Source organism: Bison bison, unplaced genomic scaffold (assembly GCF_000754665.1).
Source record: "Bison bison bison isolate TAMUID 2011002044 unplaced genomic scaffold, Bison_UMD1.0 scf7180017858886, whole genome shotgun sequence".
In the NCBI taxonomy this organism is placed as follows: domain Eukaryota; kingdom Metazoa; phylum Chordata; class Mammalia; order Artiodactyla; family Bovidae; genus Bison; species Bison bison.
In genome coordinates this window covers 352099-359542 of record NW_011489458.1, presented here as the reverse complement: position 1 = coordinate 359542, position 7444 = coordinate 352099, and the positions used below count along the sequence as shown (strand labels likewise).

General features: G+C 51.9%; 1 protein-coding gene across 3 annotated transcripts in view; it reads left to right on the top strand.

The window, feature by feature from the left end:
• TEF (thyrotrophic embryonic factor) overlaps nt 1-7444 on the top strand; it is a 23772-nt gene that overhangs the window by 2950 nt on the left and 13378 nt on the right. Inside the window, exons 2-3 of one of the 3 annotated variants that reach the window (XM_010830056.1) lie at nt 1390-1450; nt 2780-2943. The exons of 1 other annotated variant lie outside the window; for it this stretch is intronic. The gene's annotated coding sequence lies outside the window, so the exon portion shown is untranslated. The remainder of the gene's footprint in view (nt 1-1389; nt 1451-2779; nt 2944-7444) is intronic. One more of the 3 variants, XM_010830065.1, reaches the window with a different exon arrangement.

Genomic DNA, 7444 nt, shown 5'->3' with positions numbered 1-7444 from the left:
GGGCCTCTGGCTCTTGTTGCCCCTGGGCCTCCCTTCCTCCTCCCCAACTTCCTGGAGGAACAGACTTTCTCCAACAGAGCTGACCAGGCTCCAGACTCCCTGTTTTCAGGCTACAACCACCACCCAGTGGCCTGTCACTCTGGGCCACCCAGGCAACCAGCTTTCTTGTGGGAAGAGAAATCTCTGCCCAGCAAGAGAGTGGATCTGTGCCCCAAGCCTTGACTCAGTTTCCCCTCTGTCTGTGGGCCCTGTTCTTCCCGCTCCCCTGCCTGCCTTTTCTCCTGTGGATCCTCTCCCAGGAGGCATTCCGTTCCAGACTGCTCACCCTCCACTTTCATCTCCAGTTTACAGAAAGACGCGGCTTCTCAAACCACATGGTTAGCGCTTTTACTCCCCAGCTCCTTGGCTGTGCTCAGAGGCCGGCACCTCATCTTTCGGCCAGCTTTGGCCACTCAGGCCTCCTTCTCAGGGAACCACGGAGCACAAAAGCACACCGGAGGTGGAACAAGGCCTTCACTTTGAGCTGGGCAGGCGGGATCCCCAGGTCAGGAGCTCCTAACTGGAATCACTGTGGGCTACCCAGCAGGTATCCCTGACATGCCTCTCTCCATCCCCAATCTGTGAAAAGAATACCTGCTTCACAGGCTTCTGGCCAGGATTAAATGACATATCCCAGATGAAAGCGTTTGCAAACTGTGAAGTGCCACGCTGTTTTCTCTGCAAAAGATAAACAGCAGCTGGCCCTGGTTAGGCTCCTTCCATGGACATCACATCTGCCGTCTGACCCTCACTCCCTCCTTTCCGTGGATATTCTCCTGGAAAGAAGTGGATGTGGCAAGGCTGTGGGCACACAAGCAAGGCTGTCTCCATGGAAACACGTGCTGAGGTTCCTAGGGTCACGGTGCCATCAGCCCTGTGCCAAGCAGGACAGCCCAGCTGAGCTGGCTCAGTGGGACCTGGTGGGGCAGAAGCAGGGGTCTGGGTAACCTCCCATTGGGGAACTGAGGTGAGCAGGAGAGAGGGTGGACTCAGAGCAGCCTGGGCTGTCCTGGGCTTGGCCTCAGTGATGGTCTATGTGGTCGCCTCCACTCCCAGCCTGGGGGAACCAGAGCAAGAAATCATGAAATTTGCTTCCATGGAAAAAGAGCCTGGAGAAGTGGCCTTACATGTACTGCACGTGTTATCTCTAATCCTTGTTGTGCTGTGCTGTGCTCAGTCGCTCAGTTGTGTCTGACTCTTGGAGACTAGATGGACTGTGGCCCAACAGGCTCCTCTGTCCGTGGAATTTTCCAGGCAAGAATGCGGGAATGGGTTGCCATTTCTTTCCCCAGGGGATCTTCCCAACCCAGGGATTAAACCTCATGTCCCTTGTGTCTTCTGCATTGACAGGCAGATTCTTTACCACCACGCCACTTGGGAAGCCCCTAACCCTCGCTACCATCTCCTAATGGTAAGGAAACACACTCAGAGGACTGGCTACCCTCAGGGTCAGTACGCAGGCCAGCTTCTTCTCCACCTCCCTTGTCAGGGGCTTACCTTTCTTCTCTACCTGTCCCAATCAGAGAAATGTGAGAAACTCATTCTCACCTAGTGTGGACACTGACAGCAGTGTCCAGCAATCCAGATGACTTTTGCATCCTAATGGGCCTGTCCCACGGCTAGGTTAAGGGAATGAATCCTGGTTCTAATGGCCCCTGTTTCCCAGGTGTGGCTGGGGACTATGCTCAGTGCATTTACATTGCTACTGCTAAGTCACTTCAGTCGTGTCCGACTCTATGCGACCCCATAGACGGCAGCCCACCAGGCTCCCCCGTCCCTGGGATTCTCCAGGCAAGAACACTGGAGTGGGTTGCCATTTCCTTCTCCAATGCATGAAAGTGAAAAGTGAAAGTGAAGTCGCTCAGTCGTGTCCGACTCTTAGCGACCCCATGGACTTCAGCCTACCAGGCTCCTCCGCCCATGGGATTTTCCAGGCAAGAGCTCTGGAGTGGAGTGCCGTTGGCTTTTACATTACCATCTGTGAAACGGCTTTGCAAGAGAGGTGTGATTATCCATTCTACAGACCAGGAGACTGACACTCAGAGATGGGAAAGCCAGACACTTGTCGAGGGGCTCCAACCCAGCTTGGCCTGCTTCCAGGCTCCTCCCTACCTACAGGCTTCCCCGGGGTCTCCAGAACCGTCTCAGGGCAGCACCTCCCCAGTCATCCAAACATTCATCATGCTGAGCGCTTGCTAACGTGTGGCACGGGAGCGAGTGAGACAAACACTGCCCTGCTCGCCTGCTGTCTGCATTCCAGTGGGGAGAGAGACAGCAATCAGGAGGGTCAGGGCCAACCTCTCTGAGAGGGGGACATTTGAGCCAAGGCCTGGAGAGTGAGGAAGGGCCAGTTACACCAAGAACTTTCAGGCTGGGGGAACAGTACCTACAAAGGCCCTGTTTGGGTCAAAAACGACACGTGTCTGAGGAATAAAAGGCCACTGTGGCTGCAGAAGGTGAATACATGGGAAAGGAGGAAGAGTGAGGTTAGAGAGACCCGCAAGGGGAAGGACTGCAGGGCCTTGAAGGTCATAAAGAAGAGTGAGGCCATCTTCTCCCTGACTACAAGGTCCCACCCTCCCCCAACTATTCTTGGGGAAGTGGCCGGTTGGGAGGAATGGGGTGTTGCCAGGACAACCCAACATGGGATTGTAGTCAGAGATAAACTTCAGGTGAGTGCGTGTTATGCTCCCAAGTGCTATTCTCAGCAGTGTGCCTGAACCGCTCCTTTCCGTCTCAGGCTCAGAGAGGTTAAGTAACTTGCCAAGGTCACACAGGAAGTAGTCCAAGCAAGAATCAGACCTACACGTTCCAGCTCCAGAGTCCACTCCCTACCAACACCGCCTCCACTGGAGAACCCTTAGCTGTCAGAAAGTGGCTGTTGAGACGTGGCAGAGCCTGGAGGTAAGGGCTTCTCTTTGGAAATACTACTCTTAGGGTGGATATCATTCTATATTTCTAAGCTGGGCAGTGGACAAAATGCAAGCCAAACAGGAAACTAAGTACTCTTGAGAGTACTGAGAGATGGGCAAGAGTTGGTGAAGGGCCCTCCACCCACCACCTCTCCCCTAGAACACACTGAGACCACGGTACAAACCGCGGCCCAGAACTATGCAGCCACAGGTATGTGGGCTCAAGAGGAGGCAGTCGTTGGCAAGGCCAGTGGTGGAGGACTCGCCATAAGGGTGGCTTTTATTTACTATTCTAGGTTTGATTGTGAATTAAACACAATGAGTGTTATTTAATGTTAGTAATGTTCCAAATGTGTATGACCTAGCTCTGGAAAGTTTTTGTTAGCCCTCCTACTGGCACCAACAACAAAGTAAGCCAACAAATATTTAGTGGGTGACTACCCTGAACAAAGCTTTGTGCTCTCCTGCATTTGGGATCGCAAAGCACACAGATAACTGGCCTTTGTTAGTGCTCAGTGGAAGCCTTCTCATCGTCCTGCTCTTGCAGACACCAGGCTCATGTCACATTTTGCAGTAAGTCAGGAGAGAGGGTCATACTGTCCTGCAAGATGCTGACTATGAGGCCAAAGAGTCATTATGGGGTATCTGGCCAAAGGCTCCCATGCTGGAATTTTAGCTCCTCTGAGCTTCAAGTTTAAATTACCCAAATTGGCATAATGGTTTCATGTAAGGCCCTTTGTTCTGCACATGTTCAATTGAATTAAATTTTTAACTTGGGTTGGTTAGCAAGTTTCTGGAACACTGAAGAGTAGAATTTAAAACCAGACCAGCTCTGGAAAGTGGACATTTCATATCCCTTCTCGACTCTAGAACCCACCTTGTCCCCCCACCTCAAAGAATCCTGCTCCTCACCCAACACAGCCTGAATGAAGCGGAAGGGTGGAGGCCCACACAATCCATGCCATACACCATTCAGGCTGGCACTTGACATTGCTTCCCACACGTAATTCTCATAACCACCCTGTGACGTAGGCAGATCCATTTCTGTTTCCAAGAGAAAAATACATGAGACTTAGGCAGCAGAAGTCACTTGTTTGGACAAGAGGTCAGGCAGCCACTGAGGAGGGTCTCTACCCAGGCCTGCATCTCATCCCCACAAAGTCAGCACTGCCCCAGGACCCCCACCTTCCTCAAGAAGCTGCTGCATTGAAACCCTAATACTTTAGAATACAAAGGTGCTACTTCACAGTTTTAACATCTTAATCATGTAACAACATGTTCTTTTCATAGAGTTTACTTCTTTGTCAGGGCTCTCTGTGGAAATTACACTATGGAACACTATGAAACACTGTGGAAATTAGCTAACTGCTTCTCAAATGTTTTCCTCCACTAAGAGGAGGGGCTGCAATGTTCCTCCCACTTTACTGATAAGAAACAAAGGCAGAGAGAGGACACTGTGGGTCTTCTCAGATCCGCTGGAGAATGAAGACAAGAACATAATGGCGCCCGCCTCCTGGATGGTGCTGTTGAATGCTGCCAGTCGGCAGCGTGGCTAACCCCCCAGCCTGCAAGTAAGCACGAGAGAGAACATGTTTATGACGTTCCTGCGGTGTTTGTGACACACCATTTACCCTGTGGTTATCCAGGGGAAAAAACCCTCTGTGGGGAGTGTCAGTACATGAACAGAGGACTAAATCAGAACAAAGTTTTAAAGCCCTAACCTGTTTACCCAGCTTCTTAACCTGCTTAGCAGTGCCACTTGCCTGTTAGATCAGTTGCTCCAGGCTGGGTGGTAAATGAAGTGGGTATTATCCCCTTTGAATAACTGAAGATTAAAAAAAAATTGTTTAACTTTTTTTAATCTTAAAAAAAAACACCTAAATCTAAAATGTCATACTACATACCACCTTTGTCATAAACAAATGTTACAACTTTCCACTGTTTTGTTACTATAAATCCTCCTCTAATATCTTAAGAATTTTTTCCCCTTCAATAGTGTCATATTAGCTATGAAAATATACATTTAACAGTAATCCAGTAAGTCTCTCCCTGGCCAAACTAGCCATTGTCTTTTTTAAACTCATACTTTTTTTCCCCATACTTTGTTTTAATCAATTTCCCTGAACTGTCCTTTGAAATTTGTTTCTAAAAACCTCTAGTTTTTAGAGGTTTTTAGTTTATCCTAAAGATATCTTAGTTTAGCCACATAGAGAATTCCCACTAATAACAACTCTGCAACACAACAGATGTTCTGTACATAATTTAGTACTTTCACTAACTAGAGAGTGACATGGGCACTGTACCTCCCTCTAGGATAATGGATACATCAAGCAGTGGATTTGTACCCATCAAGGGTAGCAAAGCTATGAAAATGATTTGTTGACTGCATGTTTGCAATTGTGCATTTTAGGACTTCCCTAGTGGCTCAGTGGTAAAGAATCCACCTGCCAATGTAGGAGACATGGGTTCAATCCCTGGGCTGGGAAGATCCCCTGGAGAAGGATTCTTGCCTGGGAAACCCCATGGACAGAGGAGCCTGGCTTGCTACAGTCCATGGGGTCACAAAAGTCGGACACCACTTAGCCACTAAACAACAAAACAAAAACAATTGTGTATTTTACATGAACTGGCTTACGCTAGCCTCACAAGGTCAGTCCTTCCCCATCTCTCTCAGACAAAGAATAGGAAAGGTGGCCTGGAGAGATGAAGCAATAGGCTGGAGATATCAGACTCAAAAAGTGATTATAGTCTAAGTAATGAGGCTATGAGAACTTGAATTTTGGAGTCAGGCTCTGTCACCTGTCCTCCACAACCATCCAGAGTTCTTTCAAATCTTTTGCTTTCCAGGCTTGCTCAGGCGCCCAGCCTCTTGCTTCAACTGCCAGTACTGATTGTATCAGGCTGACAACTTTGAGCTAGCTGGGTGTCACGGTCACACACCTACTCTATGAATCAAGGACTGTGCCCTGCATCTCGCAGCCTCGCTCCTGGAAGGCAAGAGTCACTGGTCTCACAGGAACAAATAAACTAAAGTCACTGGTCTCATAGGGACAAATAAGCCAAAGTCCCTGCCCTCTCGGGCAGGGAGTACCTAGTATTGTTTGGGTTCAAAGCAGGGTATGATTCCTGCTATCAAGAGGTACAAAGTTTGGGTGACCTGTAGGATCAGGTTCCTAGAAGGACTCAGCATGTGTCCGCCACCCAACCTCACGTTTGACATTTGTACCCGCGTTTCCCGATGAACTCCTAGGAAGCATGTGCATATATTTTGAGAGGGAGGAATTTTGCGTTTGTTTTTTTTTTCCCCTAAGAAAAAGAAGGGAATGTCCTAGAGAGAAACAGAATTTCAGAGCTGTTTAGGACTTGAGACTTATCCAGCCCAAGCCCTACATTTTATGGACGAGGAAACAGGCTCGGGTGAAGCAACTGGATTTTCCCAAGGTCACAGGCTAGTTAAGCGCGAGGACGGAAGCGCGTACTCCCGCCCTGGCTCAGGGCCCAGGCCCTCTCTCTGTACCCGCGGCCTCAAGAATGCGCCCTCCACACTAGTGTTTATCTGGCCGCCACGCCCGCACCAGAAACCCGGGATCAGGGGGTAGAATCTGACACCATCTTCAGCGGCAGCCAAGCCTGTTCCGTCCGTCCCTACGGGCGGGCAGGTCGCCGTCCCCGACCCCGCCCTCAGCCAACCTCTAGGTCGCGGGGTGGGGGAGAGGCGGGATAAAAGCTGCGCTGTGAGTCCCGGTACCACGACCCTAGGCAGAGTCCCTAGAACAGAAAGGCCCGCCCCTTCCCTCCCCGCCGCAGCTCCGCACGTGCTGCGCCTCGTGCACCGCCCCGGGCCCCGCCCCCCGCCCTCCATTGGCTGCTCCGCGCCTTCCTCCTGTCCCCCTGCTCCCCGCGCGGCGGGACTCGGCTGCAGCTCCACGTGACCCGCGGAGGGGAGGGGGGAGAGGATGGGGTAAACAGCCGCGGGGACCCCTAGGGGTCTCTCTGATAGGCTACCTCGCCACCGGCATGGCCGCTGCCAGCCCCGCCTCCTCTGGGTGGCGCTTCCGGAAGGTGGCGAGACTGGGATGCGAGGGAAGGGAGAGCGGTTTACAATGGTCCGAGAGAAGGGCAGGGGTTACGGCGAAGGCGAAAGCGTGGGTTGAGGGGCAGGGGCTGTCGCCGGAAAGGGCCCCCTAGACCCAGGCCTCGGCAGGCGCCAATCAGGTGACAGCGAGGAGGACGGGGCGGGGCCTGCGGCCCTGCTTCTCACCTGGCCCGGCACGTGTGGCGTTTACCCTAGGGGCGGCCTAGCCAATCACGATCCGGAAGGCTGCGCCTGCCCCCGCCCCCTCTCGCGGGATGGGCCAATCCAAGGCCGCCATCCGGGGAAGCTGGCCTGGCTTTATGAATAATTAATAAGCCAGAGCCAGTCCGCCTGCGGGGTAGGGATGGATGGGGAGTGGGGGGGGCCTCTTCGCGCCTGCGCAGTAGCTGCCTGTGTC